The sequence below is a fragment of the Pleurodeles waltl genome, chromosome 7 (genome assembly GCF_031143425.1).
Source record: "Pleurodeles waltl isolate 20211129_DDA chromosome 7, aPleWal1.hap1.20221129, whole genome shotgun sequence".
Classification (NCBI taxonomy): Eukaryota; Metazoa; Chordata; class Amphibia; order Caudata; family Salamandridae; genus Pleurodeles; species Pleurodeles waltl.
The window spans coordinates 145,349,966-145,372,715 of record NC_090446.1 but is presented as its reverse complement, the minus strand read 5'-3'; positions in this window follow the sequence as shown (position 1 = coordinate 145,372,715).

Sequence of the window (22,750 nt, the reverse complement as noted above, 5' to 3'; positions counted from 1 at the left end):
TTTTGGCCTCTAACTCAGCCGGCACCTAGGGAAACCTATCAAACCTGCGTATTTTTGAAAACTAGACACTCAGGGGAATCCAAAATGGGGTGACTTGTGGGGCTCGCACTAGGTTCTGTTACCCAGAATCCTTTGCAAACCTCAAAATTTAGCAAAAAAACACTTTTTCCTCTCATTTCAGTGACAGAAAGTTCTGTAATCTGAGAGGAGCCACAAATTTCCTTCCACCCAGCCTTCCCCCAAGTCTCCCGATAAAAATGGTACCTCACTTGTGTAGCTAGGCTTAGCGCCCGCGACAGGAAATTCCCCAAAATACAAAGTGGACACATCACATTTTCCCAAAGAAAACAGAGCTGCTTTTTGCAAAGTGCCTAGCTGTGGATTTTGGCCTCTAGCTCAGCGGGCGCCTATGGAAACTTACCAAACCTGCACATTTTAGAAAACCAGACAGTTAGCGGAATCCAAGATGGGGTGACTTGTGGGGCTCGCACTGGGTTCTGTTACCCACAATCCTTTGCAAATCTCAAAATAATCAAATTTCCTCTTGCTTGCCGTGGGATAAGATGTTTTAGTGTGCGTGGGAGAGCTGAAAGACTGTTACCCCCTTCAGTTGGGGGGGGGCATAATCAGGCCAATACCGGTTGGTAGCCACCACCCCACTATTTTTTTTTTTTTTTTTTATTCCCTGGCATTTAGTATACTTTCTGCCCCCCCCCCCGGGGTGTGGATCAGGGGTAATTGCCCACAACTTTGGCCCCATTTACTTGGGGTGGGGGTCTGGCCAGACCCCCACCCTCTTATTTTGAAAAAAAAATCTTCCCTGGTCTCTGGTGGGCTTTCTGCTCCCCTTGGGTGCAGATGGGCCTTCCAAAAATAGGGCAATATAGCCAACAGTAATGTGCCCCCATGGGGAGCGACCCTTGCCCAGGGGGCTGCCTCCCATACAAAACACATACATACACACACACCAATCCCTGGTGTCTAGTGGTTTCTAACCCCCTTGGGGCAGAATTGGCCTAAATATATTTTGCCCCCCTGGGGAGTGGTCCTTGCCCAGGGGGCCGCTCCCCTTATGCATAAGTATAAAAACAATAAAAATTCCCTGGTGTCTAGTGGTTCCTGCCTCCAGGGGGGCAAAAATGGCCTAAAAATAATTTGTCCCACTGGGGAGCGACCCTTGCCTAAGGGGTCGCTCCCCACACATTAAAAAAAAAAAAAAAACATATATATCCTTGGTGTCTAGGGGTTTTCTGCCCCCCCCTAGGGCAGTTCTGCCTAATTATATTAGGCAATCCGCCCCTGGGGGGGCAGAAATGGCCTAAAAATATTTTGCCCCCCCGGGAGGCGGCCCTTGCCCAAGGGGCCGCTCCACTTATGCGTAAGTATAACAACAATAAAAATTCCCTGGCGTCTAGTGGTTTCTGCCCCGGGGGGCAGAAATGGCCTAAAAATAATATGGGCCACTACGGAGTGACGCTTGCCCAAGGGGCCACTCCCCTTATGTGTCAGCATGATAAACCAGAAGATTCTCTGGTGTCTAGTGGTTTCTGCAGGCAGATCAGCATAATTATATTAGGCCGATCTTGGCCTAAAAATAATTCCCGCCCCCCCCATGGGAGTGACCCTTGCCTAAGGGGTTGCTCCCCACACATAAAAATAAAAAATAAACAAAAAAAAAGCTATCCCTGGTGTCTAGGGGTTTTCTGCCCCCCCTGGGGGCAGATCAGCCCAATTATATTAGGCTGATCTGCCCTAGGGGGGGCACAAAAGCCCTAAAAATAATATGGCCCCCTAGGGAGCGACCCTTGCCCAAGGGGCCGCTCACTTTATTGAAAATACCTAAAAAAAAAAGAATTTCCTGGTGTCCAGTAGGCATTTCTGCTGCCTGATCGCATCGCAATCGGGCAGCAGAAATGCTGTGAGAGACAAGGTCTTTCCTTTCCATTCTTGTCTCTCCCGCCTCACCTCCTGGTCGGAAGAGAAATGCATAAGCATTTCTCTTCAGGGTGATACGAGGTGACCTCTGATGAGGTCAGGGTGTGATTTGCACGCTGTCGTCATCAGACGTCACTGGGAGGGTGGGGGGTATCGGGGTGGAAGGGGAAGCGATTCCCCTTCACTCCCCGACTGGGGGGTGTGGGCCGGGTGCAGGACGAGCTGGTCTTGTCCCAGGCACACAGCAACCATGTGCCTGGACGAGACCAGCTCGTCCGGGGCATGGGAGTGGTTAATAATCGTGGCTGATCAAGTAGAGATAAGAAGGCCCCAAAGGCAGATAAATAACTTTAAACAGTTGCCACAGCAAAGCTGCGTAGGGCTCAAGAAAGACAAAAAAACAATAGGTCAGCTAACTGTCCTGTAGAGGCTGGATGTTGCGGGAGGAATACATACAAGAATCTTCTCCAAGCATCCTGCATAAACAGTTTCGGTAAAGGGGTGTATGGCAGCTAAGATGACACCCACCACTTTTAGAGGAATACTGAAAGCAACCCACTGTTGTTGCTCAATATCCACGCATGGAGGTGTAGGTTGCACAGGGTCAGGTGCAGGACCCTCGTCTGCTCCTGCAACAAAAGCTTCTACCGAATGGGCAGCCAGTTCAAAGGACAAATGCTTATGGGCAGAAATTCTGGATACCACATTCTCCTTGCTCAATCCAGTGCCACTAGGATGACTCGGGTCCGGTCTATCCTGATCTTCTGAAATTTGAACAGAAAAAGAAGAGGCAGGAAGGCATACTGGAGTCCCAAGCAGCAATCGAAGCAAAAGGCATCTATGAGCGAGAGCTGCCTTGGGAACACCAATGCACAAAGCTTGGACACTGAAAGTTCCCGGTGGTAGCAGAAAGATCGAGCCAGGGCTCTCCCCATGGCTTGAAGACACTCTGGGCCACAACCATTTATGATCAGCTAGGCAACATAAGCTGATTTTGTCTGCGCTGGCATTTAAGGTTCCTGGCAGGTGCTGCACGACCAGGAAGGTCCCCTGACGATTCAGTCACTTCCAGAGTTGCAGGGCCTCCTAGCACAGGACCCACACACCCACTCCACCCTGTTTCTTGCAGTACCCCATTACCACATGGCAGTGGTGTTGTTGTGAGAACCTGTGCCTGTTCCCCCTTGATGGAGGAAGGAAGCAATCATTGCCAAGTGAGTCACTTGCAACTTCAACAAGTTTATGCATAGACGAGCTTCCGCCGGCGACCAGCTTCCTCTGAACTCCACCTTTCTCAGAAGACTTCCCCAACCTGAGACTTCATATCCCACTGCAGAGCCCGTGTGTGCCATTTGTGTAGTCTACCAGCAGGATGCTGGAGGCCAAAAGGTCAAGAAACCTCAGAGCCCCTCTCACTGAGATTCAGGTCAAGGGTTGAAACATGGGGATCAAAGTCTGAATATCTTGGACATGCTGAGGAAAGGCTCAGAAGAGCAGCGTGGTAGGATGGCTCCAGTGAAAGTGAGCCGTTGTCAATGAGTCAGGTGTGACTCCGGCAAGCTGATTGAAAGACCCAAAGATGTCACCAGGTTCTCTGTCACCTGGAGATGATGTACAACTGTAGCACAGCAGCCCGTTTTCAAGGTTCAGGAAGACTGGTATTTCCAAACTCCACAGATGGGCGGTTACCACCACCATCGCTTTCATGAACATCCAAGGTGCTCTGGTAAGAGAGCACCGAAAACAGAAAGTGCTGCTTTCCTATATGAAAACACAGTGGTGGTCATTCTGACCCTGGCGGTCTTTGACCGCCAGGGCGGAGGACCGCGGGAGCACCGCCGACAGGCCGGCGGTGCTCCAATGGGGATTCCGACCACGGCGGTAAAGCCGCGGTCGGACCGGCACCACTGGCGGGGTCCCGCCAGTGTACCGCGGCCCCATTGAATCCTCCGCGGCGGCGCAGCTTGCTGCACTGCCGCGGGGATTCCGACCCCCCCTACCGCCATCCAGATCCCGGCGGTCGGACCGCCGAGATCCGGATGGCGGTAGGGGGGGTCGCGGGGCCCCTGGGGGCCCCTGCAGTGCCCATGCCACTGGCATGGGCATTGCAGGGGCCCCCGTAAGAGGGCCCCTACATGTATTTCACTGTCTGCTGCGCAGACAGTGAAATACGCGACGGGTGCAACTGCACCCGTCGCACAGCTTCCACTCCGCCGGCTCGATTCCGAGCCGGCTTCATCGTGGAAGCCTCTTTCCCGCTGGGCTGGCTGGCGGTCTGAAGGCGACCGCCCGCCAGCCCAGCGGGAAAGTCAGAATTACCGCCGCGGTCTTTCGACCGCGGAACGGTAACCTGACGGCGGGACTTTGGCGGGCGGCCTCCGCCGCCCGCCAAGGTCAGAATGAGGGCCAGTGTCTGTGAGACTGCAGGACAAGGATGTGGAAGTAGACATTCTGCAGATCCAACTCCACCATGCAGTCTCCTACGTCCAGGGCAGACATTACTTGGGCCAGGGTGAGCATTTGAACTTGTCATTCCTTAAGAAGTGCACAGGGTGAAAATCGAGGACAGGGCAGAATCCTCTGTCTTTTTTTGGCACAATATAGGAAACAGGATTAACAACTAGTACAGATCTCTGTTGCTGGCAGCCTTTCTATCGCTCCTTTGGTCAAGAGAGCTTAAACTTCCTCTTGAAATATGAACTATTTGTCCTCCAGAAGGCATTTATATGTGTGGGAGGCATGCTGAGATGGGGTGACAGGAAGGGGACAGTTGCCATTCTGCAGAATCTTGAACTCCCACTGGTTGGATGTGATGCTCCTTCACCCAACAAGGTAAAAGGAGCTGCGGACTCTTGCAGGACGATCGTGCACCACCGAAAGGCAACCTAAAGAGGTTTTGCGGTGGCTGTGTGTGGAAGAGCGGTGAAGGGGGTTGGGTAGTACACTTCCCCTGGGGACCTGAACCCTGGTAGCCACATCCCCGGCCTCTGCCTCAAAAGGCTTAGAAGGACTGTTGTTGTGGAGCAAGGTATAGCGCTGCCTCTGCTGGTATCGTCTTCCAACACTGCTGGGGAAAACTACCATACAGGCGATGCCATCCGATGAGAGCATGCTGTTGCCTTGTCTTTAAAACGCTCCAGGGCTGAGTCTACCTTGTCTCTAAAGAGACGTCTGCCATCAAATGGCATGTCCGTAAAGACTGTAGCACCACTCTGCTCCTGACTGTCCTACCCAATCAGTTACTGGTGTACAGAAGTTGAGTGCTTCGCTGCATTCTGGCCATCTTGAATAAGGTGTTAAAGGTTGGGCTAGAATTAATAAAGGACAACTGGCTAGACATCCGCAGCAATGTCGCATAACACATGCAAACATCTCCCCATGAGGTAGCTTGATTTCATCAACAAGCCAGCCAGGATAGCTGAGGAGAAAATTCTCTTTGCTAATGCCTCCATGCATGTCATCTCACTGGTGGGGTAGTTGGAAACACATTTGGGTTGAGGTGACTTGTGGAGGCCTGCACCACCAGGCTCTCCGAAGTGAGGTGCTGGATGAGCAAGCCAGGATCCCCTGCAACATGCCAACTCTGCCTTACGTTTTTGCCTAGGTGCCCAGCAGTGTATCTCTGGTGCCTCATTAAAAGAAAGAAGAGGCTCCTGTGTAGTGTGTCTGTGAGGGACTGCTGTTTTTGCTTTCGGCAATGTGAGGTCTTGCACTTCCATTGCCCTCCTAACAACAGTGGCAAAAGAGGCAGATTCTTCAGGACCCACAGCTGGTAAAGGGGAGTGGGTGTCACTGTCAGGAGAAGTATCAAGCCCACTAGCATGCTCCAAGTCAATAAATAGTCTCTCCGGCTATGTTTTGTGTATTTGTTAATTGCATTATCACCCATGAGAGTACCCTGGCTCTGAGGAGTCCTAGCCCTGCCTATGGTAGGTTGGTTGATGTAGAGTGGGAGGCAGTTACACACCTCCTCTTCATATAAGTTTTTGATGTCATCTTCCGTGTCATATTCATGATACTGAGTCTCGGGTCAGAGTGGGAATGATATTAAGGAGGATGCAATGTCGATGGAGGTTACTCTGGGTGGGCTTTGGAGTTTGGGAAGACTATTGGTACACCTCTGGTGCCAGCATCGTTGTGCAGGGTTTGACATGGGTTACAGTGCTGTAAGAAGCGTAGGCGCCAGTTTTGTGCCCAAGATCCGGGCTGGCGCCAAAGCTAGTGGCATAGCTGGCATTAGGGACAAACGCGCTGGTAGTATAGACTGGATACTTAGGGCTTGAAGGTGCTTCAGAGGGATCCAGGCAGATATTAAAATGTTTTTCCATTGTGAAATTAGGACATAGTGGGATAAGGATCGGAACTGGTTCAGAGGACAGAGACCGAGTTAATGGCCTGGAGATTTCCGGGGCATCGCATGGTCCCTCGTTTTGAGAGTAGCAGGAAGAAGAGGAACCATGCTTCTTTGAATTACCTGAAGACCTTGCAAAAGAAGCCCAGGGAGCATGAGTGTGTCCACACTCTCAACTTCGACGTAGGCTGGGTCTTCTTGGACTTCTGTCAGTGCTCCACGATGTAAAGTTTGGCTTCCCAGTCATGGATGGCCTTTGGGTTCATCTTTGCGTGCTTGTCACCGTTTACACATCTGAACCCTGTTGTTTTTGGAAGGGATATGCCCCTTGCACACTGGTTTACATTTTGGAGAGCATGGTCAACATGACAGGATTATATGGCGTGAGCTCCGGACTGCGTCGGAAGGCGCAGAAAGAAAGGAACTGATATTAGTATGCAGAGGTGGCGGCTATGTAGGGGGCCCAACTTCACTTCCTGGGCGAGAAGGAAAGGGCACGAAGGCACCTGGTGACACCTACCGAAGCATAAGGGAGATGCTATAAAAATCTTTCGAATCCAGTCTCGCATCTAGGGCTATTCACAAGGTAAGGCATCTGCAATTGAAGTATTCATCACAATGAAACAACTGTATTGATGGGTTCTAGACAGAAGGAGTGATTGAGCTTTAGAAATAAACAGAGCATAACAGGGCATGTATTAAACAATATATAAAGATCAAAGGCCTTTTCCACAAATATATGTTTTCTAAATGCAATTAAACATACCTTAGTTTCTAGCGAAAATGAGTTCTCAGCACGGGACCTAGAAAAACATAGCTACATGAATATGCATTTTCAAATAATGTACCACTAAAATATAAAATTCAACAACAACAAAGTAAAATATTCTGGCAGTACAGATATGATACAATTGTTTCCCACTGTAATACATAAAATGGGTAAGTCTATCAATCTGTTTAAAGTGTTTTCATCCGTACATGGTCACAGCACACTCCTTAGAATAAACTGACTCCAGGGGATGATATTACTACAACTCTGAATAGCCAAGAATAGTAATGTAGACAACCCTCAACAAATGTGTTCTACATCAGGGCAGCATTTTTATTGTGAGCAAAACACATGCAACTAACAACCTGAGCTACTTTTCCCAATTTGCACTGCACTAGTAAAGCATCCCTTCTAACAACTGTATCATATTTCAAGATCGTATTAATAAGGGTATTTATTTTTGGTGATGAACTGAAACACTAAAGACAGTGGATAATGGCACTTAATAAAAGGACCTTCATAGTGCCTCTGTTTACACTTGATGGAGCAAGAGCCGCAATTCTGCATTGCTGCTTGTATTACTCTATGTGACTATGCCTACATACTATACCTAAAAACCACCTTACTTATTGTCAGGATCTGGGCCCCAGGGGTCTGATTTCTAACACCCAGTGCAAAGACAGAGGGGCAGATTTAAGAGCCGCTTGCGCCACTTTAGCGCCGAAGTAGTGTAAATTTTTTGACTCTAAGGCGGCCTTTTCCCCGCGCCATATTTACAAAATGGTGCAATGTATGCATTGCGCCACTTTGTAACCCTTTGCGCCACATAATGCATGCGCCAGAGAGGGCATTCTGGCGCAAGGAGGCCAGCAAAAATGGCGCAATGAAATCGACAAGATATCTTTGCGTCATTTTTGGCGTAATTTTGAATGCGTTCTAAAAGCAGGCATTAAAAGGACACACCCATTGTAATCAATGGGCCTCCTTGCACTTTGTTCCACTAGTGTCAAAACCTTTGACCCTAGTGGAGCAAAGTGCCACAAAAGTGTAAAAAATGTTGACGCTATTGTTGCTTATACTGCATGGTGCGCCATATCATAAATACGGCGCACACAGGGTGGCGTTAGGGGGCGCAGTGGGGCGCAAGAAAAGTGGCAAAGCATTGGATGCAGCACCTCTTTTCTTAAATTCGGTCCTCAATTCAATGAACCAACATGAATTAGAACTCCATTTGAAATTAGACCCAGACACACCACTATGTGAGTGATGTTCTCTGGTCACTATTAATCTCGCTAGACGAGTTCAGAGACACAGAGTAACTCCAAACCCACTTTTGTAAATGAATAACACAGTCAAGCTAGCACTTAAAAACATGGGGTGAAACCTTAACATGTTTATTTCTAAAACCCAAGCCTAGTACATAAAACATGAATTTTAACCACAAAGAATACGAAAGTAATTTTAGCAATGCTTGACATGGCTAACATGGTAAGTATTTTCCTAGCATTGTAATACCCTTTCGCTACTTCTAAGCACTATGTTAAAATTGATCAAAAACAGAAAGAAGCAAGCCAATAAATTGAGTTTCTTAGGATACATCGCACAGCATAACTTTCTCAGCGAGAAATAGCTGTTTAGCTATTCTACATCCCATCCCCTGTATGGAAAAGACAAACCATGCCGAGATGAAAACCACTTCTCTGCATCGCACTCGGAGTCCCAGAGCAACCAGCGGCTGGGACTGGTTTGCAGCAAACCGGCATGACCTCTGCCCTGATAGTTCTGTTGCGAATCCTAACCAAACTATGTCCTAATGCAAGGATTTGTATAGCATCTGAGAGCAGACTTGTATATAAAGTTTATAGGTTTGATTAAACTAAAGCCCAATAAGACACAATTGGATGGGGATGAATGTGTCATCTCAAATTACCTGTGGACGTTTTAAACTTCACTGTATGCGTCCATGTTAATATAGCAGTGACTATAATATAAACAACAAAAATCTGTCAGCCTAAATAGGAGGCAAACATGATGCTAACAATTCTGTGCATGTCTAAAGTTCACACACTCTAAAAGAAAGAGACAAAAGTTTAAAGGAAAGAATACAATAAAAATAGAAGTTTAAATGGACCCAGTCAGTGCTCATGAAGTTCCCGGATTGTAATTCGAGATAATAGCATCAATAAGATATTTGTGATACTCTGTATGCAAATATTTGAAACATAAAAAAATCACTGACATTCATCAGTTACAGTTAACACAAAAAACTATAACTTGTGCCCAGCCATGCAGTGTTGTTTTCAATTATGTAATTTCAGTTGCCATCAGTGATGTTATCAATGATGCCATAGAAAATGTCAGTAGTGTTGTAATATGTGAGGTCAAAGGCAGTGCTGGTGACAGTGCAAGTTATAGTTTCTTGAGTTCACTATAACTGGTGAATTTCCATCATGTTTTTAGTTTAAAGTGTTATATTTAAACTGACCGAATCCCTGAGTCTTGCAATGATGGCTTCAACAATTCTGTTCAGGTTGTGGCCAGCCAATCAGAGCTAGAGCTCGAGGACTCGTAGTAGCCTCTTGTTCATGTGGGAGCAAGGCGGCCTACAGGAAAAAAAGCCCCCTTTGCCAATCATTTGAAGTTGCCTGAGAGTCCAGCGATCCCACCCATCCAGATATACAGACATTTTGAACCGTAATTTCTCAAAAACTACTGAACGGATTTCACCAAATCACATAAAACACGCTTTCTGGGTTCATATTTACTTTTCTGCCAAACTTGGTGCCATTAGGTTCAGTCATTTGGGCTGTAACGCTGTTCAGAAATCCTTATGGAATTTGCATGGAGGAATAGCGTTTGAGACTCCCTTTTTCTCAAAGCCTCCCTCTACCCGCCACACCCCTGGCGGGGTCAGCTTTTCACTTTCAAGGAAGGAGCTGTGGTAGATGAACTTTGTTTTTGGAAAGTTTTGTGAAAATTTGTCGAATGATGCCAAAGTTATTAGCAAACAAAAAAAACTATTTAAACAATTTCCTGTGGAAACTAGGTCCTAACTATAACTATAGAATGGCAACCGCCACTGTGTAAATACTAATGGAATAAAATATTGTACCGTATTAATGAACATAGCATAAAATATTACATCAAACATAAGACATTACTTAAAATGTTGCATAAAAATAACATATTAATAAATGCACGTTGACAGGTTAAAAAAAATAGAGAAGGCAGCTGGATACTAAAGTAAACAATAAAAGCAGGAGGAGAAAATTGAGGTACTGTAGGAGGCTGGACTGGCTAGTAGTGAGTACCAAGGGGTACTTACACCTTGCACCAGGCCCAGGTATCCCTTATTAGTGTATAGGGTGTCTAGCAGCTTAGGCTGATAGATAATGGTAGCTTAGCAGAGCAGCTTAGGCTGAACTAGGAGACGAGTGAAGCTCCTACAGTACCACTAGTGTCACTTGCACAATATCATAAGAAAACACAATACACAGATATACTAAAAATAAAGGTACTTTATTTTTATAACAATATGCCAAAGTATCTCAGTGAGTACCCTCAGTATGAGGATAGCAAATATACACAAGATATATGTACACAATACCAAAAATATGCAGTATAGTCTTAGAAAACAGTGCAAACAATGTATAGTTACAATAGGATGCAATGCGGACACACAGGGATAGGGGCAACACAAACCATATACTCCAAAAGTGGAATGCGAACCACGAATGGACCCCAAACCTATGTGACCTTGTAGAGGGTCGCTGGGACTGTAAGAAAACAGTTAGGGTTAGAAAAATAGCCCACCCCAAGACTCTGAAAAGTGAGTGCAAAGTGCATTAAAGTTCCCCAAAGGACATAGAAGTCGTGATAGGGGAATTCTGCAGGAAAGACACAAATCAGCAATGCAACAACGATGGATTTCCAAACGAGGGTACCTGTGGAACAAGGTGACCAAGTCCAAAAGTCACAAGCAAGTCGGAGATGGGCAGATGCCCAGGAAATGCCAGCTGTGGGTGCAAAGAAGCTGCTACTAGGCAGTAGAAGCTGAGGATTCTGCAGGAACGACAAGGGCTAGAAACTTCCCCTTTGGAGGATGGATGTCCCACGTCGTGAAGAGTCGTGCAGAAGTGTTTTCCCGCCGAAAGACCGCCAACAAGCCTGGCTAGCTGCAAATCATGCGGTTTAGGTTTTTGGATGCTGCTGTGGCCCAGGAGGGACCAGAATGTCGCCAATTGCGTCAGGGGACTGAGGGGGCGCACAGCAAGACAAGGAGCCCTCTCAGAAGCAGGCCGCACCCGCAGAAGTGCCGGAACAGGCACTACAAAGAGGAGTGAAACGGTGCTCACCCGAAGTTGCACAAAGGAGTCCCACGCCGCCGGAGGACAACTTAGAAAGTCGTGCAATGCAGGGTAGAGTGCCGTGGACCCAGGCTTGGCTGTGCACAAAGGATTTCCGCCGGAAGTGCACAGAGGCCGGAGTAGCTGCAAAAGACGCGGTTCCCAGAAATGCAGTCTGGCGTGGGGAGGCAAGGACTTACCTCCACCAAACTTGGACTGGAGAGTCACTGGACTGTGGGAGTCACTTGGACACAGTTGCTGGATTCAAGGGACCTCGCTCGTCATGCTGAGAGGAGACCCAGGGGACCGGTGATGCAGTTCTTTGGTGCCTGCGGTAGCAGGGGGAAGATTCCGTCGACCCACAGGAGATTTCTGCGGAGCTTCTAGTGCAGAGAGGAGGCAGACTACCCCCACAGCATGCACCACCAAGAAAACAGTTGAGAAGGCGGCAGGATCAGCGTTACAGAGTTGCAGTAGTCGTCCTCGCTACTTTGTTGCAGTTTTGCAGGCTTCCAGCGCGGTCAGCAGTCGATTCCTTGGCAGAAGGTGAAGAGAGAGATGCAGAGGAACTCTGATGAGCTCTTGCATTCGTTATCTAAGGAATTCCCCAAAGCAGAGACCCTAAATAGCCAGAAAAGAGGGTTTGGATACTTAGGAGAGAGGATAGGCTAGCAACACCTAAAGGAGCCTATCAGAAGGAGTCTCTGACGTCACCTGCTGGCCCTGGCCACTCAGAGCAGTCCAGTGTGCCAGCAGCACCTCTGTTTCCAAGATGGCAAAGGTCTGGAGCACACTGGAGGAGCTCTGGGCACCTCCCAGGGGAGGTGCAGGTCAGGGGAGTGGTCACTCCCCTTTCCTTTGTCCAGTTTCGCACCAGAGCAGGGCTGAGGGGTCCCTGAACCGGTGTAGACTGGCTTATGCAGAAATGGTCACCATCTGTGCCCATGAAAGCATTTCCAGAGGCTGGGGGAGGCTACTTCTCCCCTGCCTTAACACCTTTTTCCAAAGGGAGAGGGTGTAACACCCTCTCTCTGAGGAAGTCCTTTGTTCTGCCATCCTGGGCCAAGCCTGGCTGGACCCCAGGAGGGCAGAAACCTGTCTGAGGGGTTGGCAGCAGCTGCAGTGAAACCCCTGAAAAGACAGTTTGGCAGTACCAGGGTCTGTGCTACAGACCCGTGGGATCATGGGATTGTGCCAACTATGCCAGGATGGCATAGAGGGGGCAATTCCATGATCATAGACATGTTACATGGCCATATTCGGAGTTACCATTGTGAAGCTACATATAGGTAGTGACCTATATGTAGTGCACGTGTGTAATGGTGTCCCCGCACTCACAAAGTCCGGGGAATTTGCCCTGAACCATGTGGGGGCACCTTGGCTAGTGCCAGGGTGCCCACACACTAAGTAACTTAGCACCCAACCTTTACCAGGTAAAGGTTAGACATATAGGTGACTTATAAGTTACTTAAGTGCAGTGGTAAATGGCTGTGAAATAACGTGGACGTTATTTCACTCAGGCTGCAGTGGCAGGCCTGTGTAAGAATTGTCAGAGCTCCCTATGGGTGGCAAAAGAAATGCTGCAGCCCATAGGGATCTCCTGGAACCCCAATACCCTGGGTACCTCAGTACCATATACTAGGGAATTATAAGGGTGTTCCAGTATGCCAATGTAAATTGGTGAAATTGGTCACTAGCCTGTTAGTGACAATTTGGAAAGAAATGAGAGAGCATAACCACTGAGGTTCTGGATAGCAGAGCCTCAGTGAGACAGTTAGTCATAACACAGGTAACACATTCAGGGCACACTTATGAGCACTGGGGCCCTGACTGGCAGGGTCCCAGTGACACATACAACTAAAACAACATATATACAGTGAAAAATGGGGGTAACATGCCAGGCAAGATGGTACTTTCCTAGAGGTACAAACTGTCATTTTGGCACACTCTTCGTCATTTCATTTCAGACTAGGGGGAATAGTCTTTTCACTTTAATCTGGGAGGCACAGCTGGGACTAAATTCATTTTCCCAATTGATGACGGCAAAACCCTCAGCATTTTATAATTTCTGATACAGCTAATTGGCCTAGGGTCATTATGCAACATCAGGCCTCAAAAAACTCAGACCTGCAGGTCTAGTGACTTGAATATTCTACTTGACTTAACTGTAATACCCTTGACCCATAAATTTGCCTCAGATTGTGTGATTCTAAGCAGACATTTCACCAAATCATCTTTTTATTCATTACCACTGAGTTCAAAATGTCTGTTATACACAAACTCTTGTGTCTGATTTAATAGGCAAAATGTTTACTCCATGAATAATAAAAATTAACTGTCATCAGAGTGGGGCCAGGAATGTTTGCCAGTTCATATTTTAAAAACGCTGACCATTATTAAATATATCATTAAAGTATGATGTGGTAGCTCACTGTCTTACCTTCAGTAACAATATATCTGGTAGAGACATGTTCTAGTTTTCAGATTCCTTACCTTATAAGAAGTTTCCCCCAGGCATCAGACTGGATCAGGAGATTTTATTTCGAGCAGTAGCTGTGTGAGCCGTTAGGTGGCGTCGTTTGCGTCATGGTCACCATGATGATGACTGGATCGTGTATAGGCGCCACCCTGGTGCGCTAAAGTCAGTTTCTTTTCACGACTTTCCACGCCAGTAGCGCAGAACCATGAAGAACACTGAGAATGGTGCCCCAAAACTAGGGCCCTTAAAGGCAAGTTCCTGTACCTAGAAATCAGTTCGCAGTGCGGGGAGGATAGGCGGGTCGGTAAGGAATCTGCAACTAGAATATGTCTCTACCAGATATATTGTTACCAAAGGTAAGTAACATGTACATCTGATAGACTTCTAGTTGCAGATTCCTTACCTTAGAATAGACACCCGAGCAATACCATCCCCGGTGGTGGGCTGCAAACTAAAATCACAACAAAACATCCTGCAGGACCGAACGGCCAAAGCAGCTGTCTTTGCGAACCTGACTGTCCAGGCAATAATGCCTGGAGAACGTATGCAAAGATGCCCACGTTGGCGCCTGGCAGATATCCAAGACTGGAACTCCGCATGCTAATGCTGTGGTAGCAGCAGTTGCTCTGGTGGAATGATCGCACAAACCCTCAGGGGGGTTGCTTTTTCACCAAAGCGTAGCACATCTTAATGGAGAAGACTACCCATCACAAGATGGTCCTCTTCTGCACTGCCCTTCCTTTCTACGCACCTACATAACCCACAAAGAGTTGATCATCCACCCGGAAATATTTTGTGCAATTTAGGTAGAACGCCAACGCTCTTTTTGGATCTAGGTGGTGGAGTCTCTCCTCATGAGAGGGATGTGGAGGTGCGTAAAAAGCAGGCAAAGTGATTGATTGGCCTTCGTGAAAAGGTGTCACCACTTTGGGAAGGAAGGAAGCCCTAGTACGAAGCACCACCTTGTCATGATGTACTGCTAGGAGTGGTGGCTTCCAAGAGAGAGCCTGGAGCTCACTCACTCTGCGAGCAGAGGTGATGTCAGTCAAGAAGGCAGTTTTAAGGGTCAAGAGCCGTAGAGGACACTTGTGGAGCATCTCGAAAGGAGCACACATGAGGTATGTGAGGACCAAGTTCAAATCCCACTGGGGCATGACGAACAGGAAAGGAGGAAACATATGTGTGAGTCCTTTGAGAAACCTTCCAACAATGGGAGATTTGAACAGAGAGGGTTGCTCTGGTAGCCTTAAAAAGGCAGAGATGGCAGACAAATATCCCTTGAGGGTGCCCAGAGCAGAGCCCTGCTGGGCAAGAGAGACAATAAAGAGGAGAACCTCTGAGAGAGGTGCAGAGAGGGGATCAACAGACTTGTTGATACACCATGCCACAAATTTCTTCCAACGACAGCCGTACACCATTTTGGTGGAGGGACACCTGGCTGCCAATATGACATTACAGACTTCGGGAGGAAGGTCGAAATCCGTCAACTGGTGCTGCTTAATATCCACGCAAGGAGAAGGAGACTGGACAGGTTCAGGTGAATGACCATCCCCTGCTGCTGCGACAGAGGATCCTCCTGAAGGGGCAGTCTGATTGGAGGATTGATGGCCATGCTCAATGGCTTGGGATATTGGTATCTTCATGCCCAGTCCGTAGCCATCAGGATTACTTGGGCCCGGCCTTGCCTGCTCTTCTTCAGGACTCTGGACAGAAGTGGTATAGGTGGGAAGGCTTAGCTCCACTCGTGGCTGTTGGAAGCTGGCCTGGTGTGTGGTGAATACCTAAGATATTGTCACCGTATAGCAGGTCCAGGTATCCCCTTATTAGTGAAGTTTAGGCAGTGTCTAGAAGCCAGGCTCTCTAGAGGTAACTGTGGATGAGCAGCCAAGGCTTATCTAGGAGACATGCAAAGCTAATGCAATACCACTTAGAGTCACACAGCACTTACACACATGAAGGAACCACACAGTGTTACAAAAAACAAAGTACTTTATTTTATCGACACAAATACTAACTTACTAGATAGGGAATTCTCCAATAGGAGGTAAGTAAACACATTATCGTATGTAAAGTAGTAATCAGAAATAGGCATAAAAAGCAATGGAAGAAAGTGAAAAGCAATAGGCAATACTGAAGGCCTAGTGGGTTACCAAACCAGATACTAAAAAAGTGGAATGTGAGGGTTCGGTCCCCAACCAGTGAAGTGGAATCGGTAGAGGGGAGGTGGAGGAACTATGAAACCCTTAAGGTATGTACCAGAGTGCCCCCCAGCGACCAGGAGGAAAGAGGTAAGTTACTGGTTTTCCCCAAACCAGCCCAAAGGACTTCAGGAAAGGATATTGCAAGACCCAGACAAGACTGCAAAAAAACCAAAGGTGGATCCTGGAAGAGGTAGACATGGAAAAGAAGGGAACCAAGTCCAGTTCACGTTGGACTGTCCATGGTGGCAGGAGCTATTACCCACCCATCTGTGGATGCAGGAGTTGGTTGACGGTGAGTCGAAGACGGTCAGCAATGCAGCACTGTAGCAGATCAAGAGTTCCTGGGTGATGCAGCTGACGCTGCACACCGGATGAAGGATTGCAGTCAGTCTGTGGTGGCGAAAAACCACCAACAAGTCTTGGCGAAGGCAAAGGTCGCGGTTGGTGGAAAAGTGGAGTTGCCCAGGACCAGCAAGGTCCCAGGGGGACTCATCCCACGGGGGGAGTCCCAGGCAACCCTCAGCAGTGAAGGCCGTCCTAGCACAGAAGGCAGGGTGCAGGTACCTGTGTGTGAGGGCATTCCTACACGACCAGAGGTCCCCCCAGGAACTCCAGCTCCATTGTCATGAACTTCGGGAGTGTGGGAATGCAATTTTACGCATGTACTGGACATAAGTCACTACCTATGTCCAGCTACATAATGGTAACTCCGAACCTAGGCATATTTGGCATCAAACATGACGGTATCATACCCCAATACTGTTACCAGATTTGGAAGTATGATTCCATGCACTCTGGGGGCTCCTTAGAGGACCCCCAACATTGCTCCTACACGCTTTCAGGGGTTTGCCGGGCAGCCCAAGCTGCTGCCACCCCTCAGACAGGTTTCTGCCCTCCTTCTGCTTGATCTGATCAAGCCCAGGAAGGCAGAACAAAGAAGGTCCTTTGGGAGAGGGGGGTAACACCCTCTCCCTTTGGAAATAGGTGTAACTGGCTTGGAAGGCGTAGCCTCCCCAAGCCACTGGTTTGCTTTGAAGGGCACATTTGGTGCCCTCTGTGCATAAACCAGTCCACACTGGTTCAGGGACCCCCAGTCCCTGCTCTGGCGCAAAACTGGACAATGGAAAGGGGAGTGACCACTTCCCTGTCCATCACCACCCCAGGGGTGGTGCTCAGAGCTCCTGGTGAGGGTCCCTGGGTTTTATCATCTTGGATTCAAGGTTGTCAGGGAATTCTGGAAGAACCTGAGTGGCCAGTGCGGTGACGTCAGATCCCTCCCATGATAGGTGTTTACCTGGTTAGGTGACCAATCCTCCTTTTAGGGCTATTTAGGGTCTCTACTTTGGGTGGTTCCTCAGATTCGGATTACAAGACTCCAGCAGGAATCCTCTGCATCCTCCACTTCGACTTCTCACTGAAGAATCTGCATCTGGACCCTCCAGGAAATCTATAATCTGCAACAAAGAAGCAAGATTTATTCTGCAACATTGTATCCATGGCTGCTGCCAGCAACTAGAACTGTTTCCCAGTCGTGCATCCTCTGAAGACAGCCCATCTTCAGCCTGAACCAGGAGAGCAAAGGAATCTCCCTTGGGGTGAAGGAGTCACCCCCCTCCTTCAGCAGGGAACAACTGCAGTGACGACCGGCTGCATGGATCCCCTCTGCTGCTGAGTTGCGTGGATCCTGCATCACAAGTGGTAGACTGAAGTGGTCCCAACGGTCCTCTCTTCCAACGGTCAAACTTTGGTGGAGATAAGGGCCTGCCTCTTGACGCAAGACAGTACCCCCGTGCACCACGTGTTTTGCAGCTGCCAAGGCTTGTTGGCATCCTTCCTCCAAGTCTTTGGTGCAACTTGTACCTCTGGCCCCCAGCACTCTATCCTGCGACGCACAGCATCCTGGGTGATTCTCCAGCGGCGTGGCAGCCTTTGTCATAGTGCTGCATGGGTCTCTTCGGCAACTTTCTTGTCTCTGTGCTTTGGGACTCCTGTGTGTGCTACCTGGTCTTCTGTGGGCTGTCTGAGTTGCTGAGGGCCCCTTCTGATTCCCCCTCATAGGTAGAGTCCACCTGGTCCTTCCTGGTCCCGGGCAGCACCATTTTCCACTAACCGCTAGCTGTGCGTGTGCCAAGGCTTGTTGGCGGACTCCAGCGATGCAAACCAGGCTGCAATCCTACTTCCAGGCATGGGAAATCACTTGCACTCTCCACGAACCCGACTTTGTCTTCTTGGGTGCAGTGCTGACTTTTCTTCTTCACCAGTCTCTTCTGGTTCTTGCATAATTCTTCTTCTCGTTGCTGTGTATGTTCTGGGAAAGTTACTGTGATTTACTCCTGCTTTCCTGGGTACTGGGGTGGGTTCTAGTACTTACCTTTAGGGCTTTCTAGTACTGTCAGCTCCCCTCTACACACTACACTTGCCTAGATAGGAGACTGACTTTCACATTCCACTTTCTTAGTATATAGTTTGTGCTCCCCTAGGCCCATTTCTAACTATTGTGATTTTCACTAATTGCACAGTTTTTAACTCTTTTTATGCCTATTTCTTTATTCTAGTGTATATAATTTGTGTTTTACTTACCTCCTAAGGGAGTATAGTATCTATGGTATAAAGTGCCTTTATTTCTGTAACTCTGAGTATTTCCTTTCATGTCTGTGAGTACTGTGTGACTGCAGTGGTATTGCATGAGCTTTGCATGTCTCGTAGATAAACCTTAGCTGCTCATCCATAGCTACCTCTAGAGAGCCTGGCTTCTAGACACTGCCTACATTTCACTAATAAGGGATAAATGGACCTGGTAAAAAGTGTAAGTACCATAGGTACCCACTACACACCAGGCATGCCTCCTACAGCATCCTCAGAAGACTGCAACAATTCAGCCTGCACAAGAAGGAATCTCCCTTGGGTGGAGTCACTCCCCTGCAACCGCAGGCACCTATGACAATCGACGACCGGCTGCGTGGCTCCCCTCTCCTGCTGAGCTGCGTGGATCCTGCATTATGGGTGGTGGTCCGGAATAGTCCTCTTGGTCCTCTCCGTCGGCTATCCAACTTTGGTGGAGGTAAGCCTGTGCCTTCCCACGCAGGACAGCACCCTCGTGCACCGCGTTTCTTGCAGCTGCCAAGGCTTGTTTGCATCTCCTCCAAGGGATCTTCAAGCGACGTGTAGCTCCAGCCTCCAGCCTCCAGGACTCAATCCTGCAAAGCACAGCCTCCTGCATGGTTCTCCTGTGGCGTGGGATCCTCTTTTGTAGTGCTGCATGGGCTCTTTCAGCAACTCCTATGTCCCCGTCCTGTGGGACTCATGTGGGTGCTGCCTCTGTTCCTGTGGACTCTCTGCGATGCTGAGGGTCCCCTGTGACTCCCCTTCCTGGGTTGAGTCCTCCTAAGCCTTGCTGGTCCCTGGCTAGTGTATATATTTAGTGTATTACTTATCTCGTAAGGGTGGTTCACATGTCTAGTATTTTGTAGTGATTTGTGCCAAAAATAAAGTGCCTTTATTTTTGTACAACTGAGTGTTTTCTTTCATGTGTGTAAGTGTTGTGTGACTACAGTGCCATTGCATGAGCATTGCATGTCTCATAGATAAGCCTTGGCTGCTCATCCAAAGCTACCTCTAGAGAGCCTGACTTCTAGACACTGTTACACTTCACTAAGAGGGGATACCTGGACCTGGTATAAGGTGTAAGTACCAAAGGTACCCACCACACACCAGACCAGCTTCTTACATTGCTGGTGCAGCGGTAGGATAAGCACTTGCAATTGCCTTACCACTCTGTCACTTGGTACTTTGCACAGGAAAGACCAATTACTAGCTAGGGGCATACACATACACCTAGTGTCATGACATAGACTCTCATTATGACCCTGGTGGTCTGATGACCGCCAGGGCCATGGTGGCGGTCTCACCGCCAACGGGACGGCAGTGAAGACCGCCACATTATGAGTGTGGCGGGTTGGCCTCTGCCAACCCGCCACATCCCTGCCTGTACCACCAGGGTGGTTGGCAGCCAGGCAGAAGATTAGCATCTCCGACCTGGCGGTCCAATAAAGACCGCTGCCGACATCAAGAGTCGCCTTTCCACCAGGGTTTCTGCGGCGGTAGCACCGCCACGAAAATCCTGACAGAAAGGCTACTGGTGACAGGAAATTTCTTTCCAGTCACCAGTAGACGACTCCTCAACCCCCCACCTGCAATCCCAACACTCCCCACCCTCCCTTCCATACCAGAACCCCCCTCTCCCCAGCTTTACCTTCCATACCAGAACCCCCCCATCCTCCCCTTCCATACCAGAACCCTCCTCCCCCACCCCCGCTTCATACCAGAACCTTCTCCTTCACCCCCTTACATACCTGACCCCCCCACAGACACGCACAAACTTACCCACAAGCACCCCGCATTCACAAACACTGACATAGATGCATTCACACACATGCCTCCATACACGCATTCACACAGACATTCCAACACACACGCACTTAAAAAATCATACACGCATTCAAACACCCATACACACACGCATACACACACCAATGCACACACGCATTCAAACACGCATTCAAACTCCCATACACACACACATACACACTTACATTCACACACGCAGACAACACCCACTCACACATGCACACACAACACCTCCGAGCCCCCTCCCTTGTCGTACGATTGACTTACCTTGTCCAGCTAGGAGGTCGGCTGGCAGGTAAAGGGAACAGACGCTTCCACCGCCCGCAGAGTCCCGCCATCAGGACACTGCCAGGCCATTTTACAGGTCGTAATACGGCTGGTGGAGTCCATTTAGCAGGGCTGGTGGTGGAACCACCCCTGCGCCTCAGACCGCCAGCATGACTACTGGAAGATTTCCACCCAAATTGTGGTGGAAATCCTTCAGTACTCGTGAAATGGTGGTCGGAAGACAGCCAGCATTGGCGGTCTTCTGGTGCCCGGGGCTTCGGCGGTCTGCTGAAAAGACTGCTAAAGTCATAATGAGGGCCATAGTCTCTAGGGTTTGGGTAAGAGAGGGGTCTAGGCATAGCCCTTGCTCTAAACTTCTGTACACCACTCTAACATGTCTTCAGTACCTTGGTACTCTAACATGGGTTCTCACTATGAGGACCTTTCAGAAACTGAGGGAAGTGTGTAAGAGTAGGAAACTGAAGACAGGGAGGAACCATTGTAAGAGTGTACTCTTAGGACGTCTCCTCCAGGATGACCAGGCTCAAGTTGGTAGCCAGGAGGAGGGGGTGCAGAAGGTAGACTCTAAGCCCCGAGTGTTATAGAGAGAAGATCTAGATACTGAGGAGGGTCAGTAGGGTCCCTCAGAGGATCACAGGGTCTCTAGGAAGCCCCCTAGCATTGCGGAGGCACTACAGGTAGTGCCAAAAGTGGCCATGTTAGTAGGCCCCCCTTTGTTCCCAGGGGACTAGTTCTCAGGGTTACTAAGCCTAGTAGGACATCCCATCTCCTCTTGAGTTTTTCAGAAAGTGCCATGGTTATGTCTTTGAGAGTTTTATTGAACCTCTCTACCAAACCACTGGTATGGGGTGGTAAGGGGTGGTGCACGTATAAGTAACACCGCATTCCTTCCACATGGCTTTCAGGTATGCAGCCATAAGTTTGCATCTCTGTCTGACACCGCCTCCTTAGGAAAACCCACTCTTGAAAAGATTCCAAGAAGGACTTTGGCCTCTGCAGGAGCTGTAGTGGTTCTAAGAGGAATAGTTTCTGGGTACCTGGTGACATGGTCCACCACCACCAGAATGAATATGTTCCCAAAGCCTGTGGGCAGTACCAGGGGGCCAACAATATTTCCCCCAACCCTTTCAAAGGGTACCCCAACCACTGGAAGTGGAATTAAGAGGGCCTTTGGGTTGCCACCTGTTTTGCCACTGTCTTGCCAGATAACACAGGGGCAACACAACTCCTTTGTGTCTTCTGACATATGGGGCCAGTGAAAGTGAGGGACAAGTCTGTCCCAAGTTTTGCTTTGCCCCATGTGACCTGCCGGGGAATGTCATGTGCTATGGTTAACATAAAATCTTTGTACTGCAGAGGGACCACCAACCTCCTAGTGGCACCAGGTTTGGGGTCCCTGGGCTCTGAGTACAAAAGATTGTCTTCCTAATACACCTTGTGGGTGGCACTGACATCTCCTGCCTCTTGAGTGACAGCTTGCTGCCCCAAGCCCTCCAGGGTGGGACAAGTCTTTTGTGCCCCACTGAACTCTTCCCTGGCAGGCCCCCCTGCGCTCAAGAGCTCAGCTGTGTCAGGTTGTAGCTCCTCTGGTGCAGGTTCTGCCAAGGAGTGGATTCTTCCTCCTCTGGGTTTGAATCCTCACTGGAGGCTGGAGTAGGGGGCACTTTCTTGCCCTTCCTTCTCTTGAGTTTGGGAAGTGCTATGGCCATTGTTCCAGGCTCCACGTTTCCCTGATCTTTCTTCATTTTGGCCGGTGCTCTTGTAAGGCCAGAAATATGCCCTGGGATGCCCAGCATTGCTGCATGGGCTTTCAACTCCAATTCAGCCCAAGCTGAAGTCTCCAAGTCGTTCCCTAGTAGACACTCTACAGGTAGGTCTGTGGACATTACAAATTCTTAGGACCAGTAACCCCCCCCCACAGCTGAAATCAACAACTGCTATGGGGTGGCACACAGTGTTGTTATGAGCATCGCT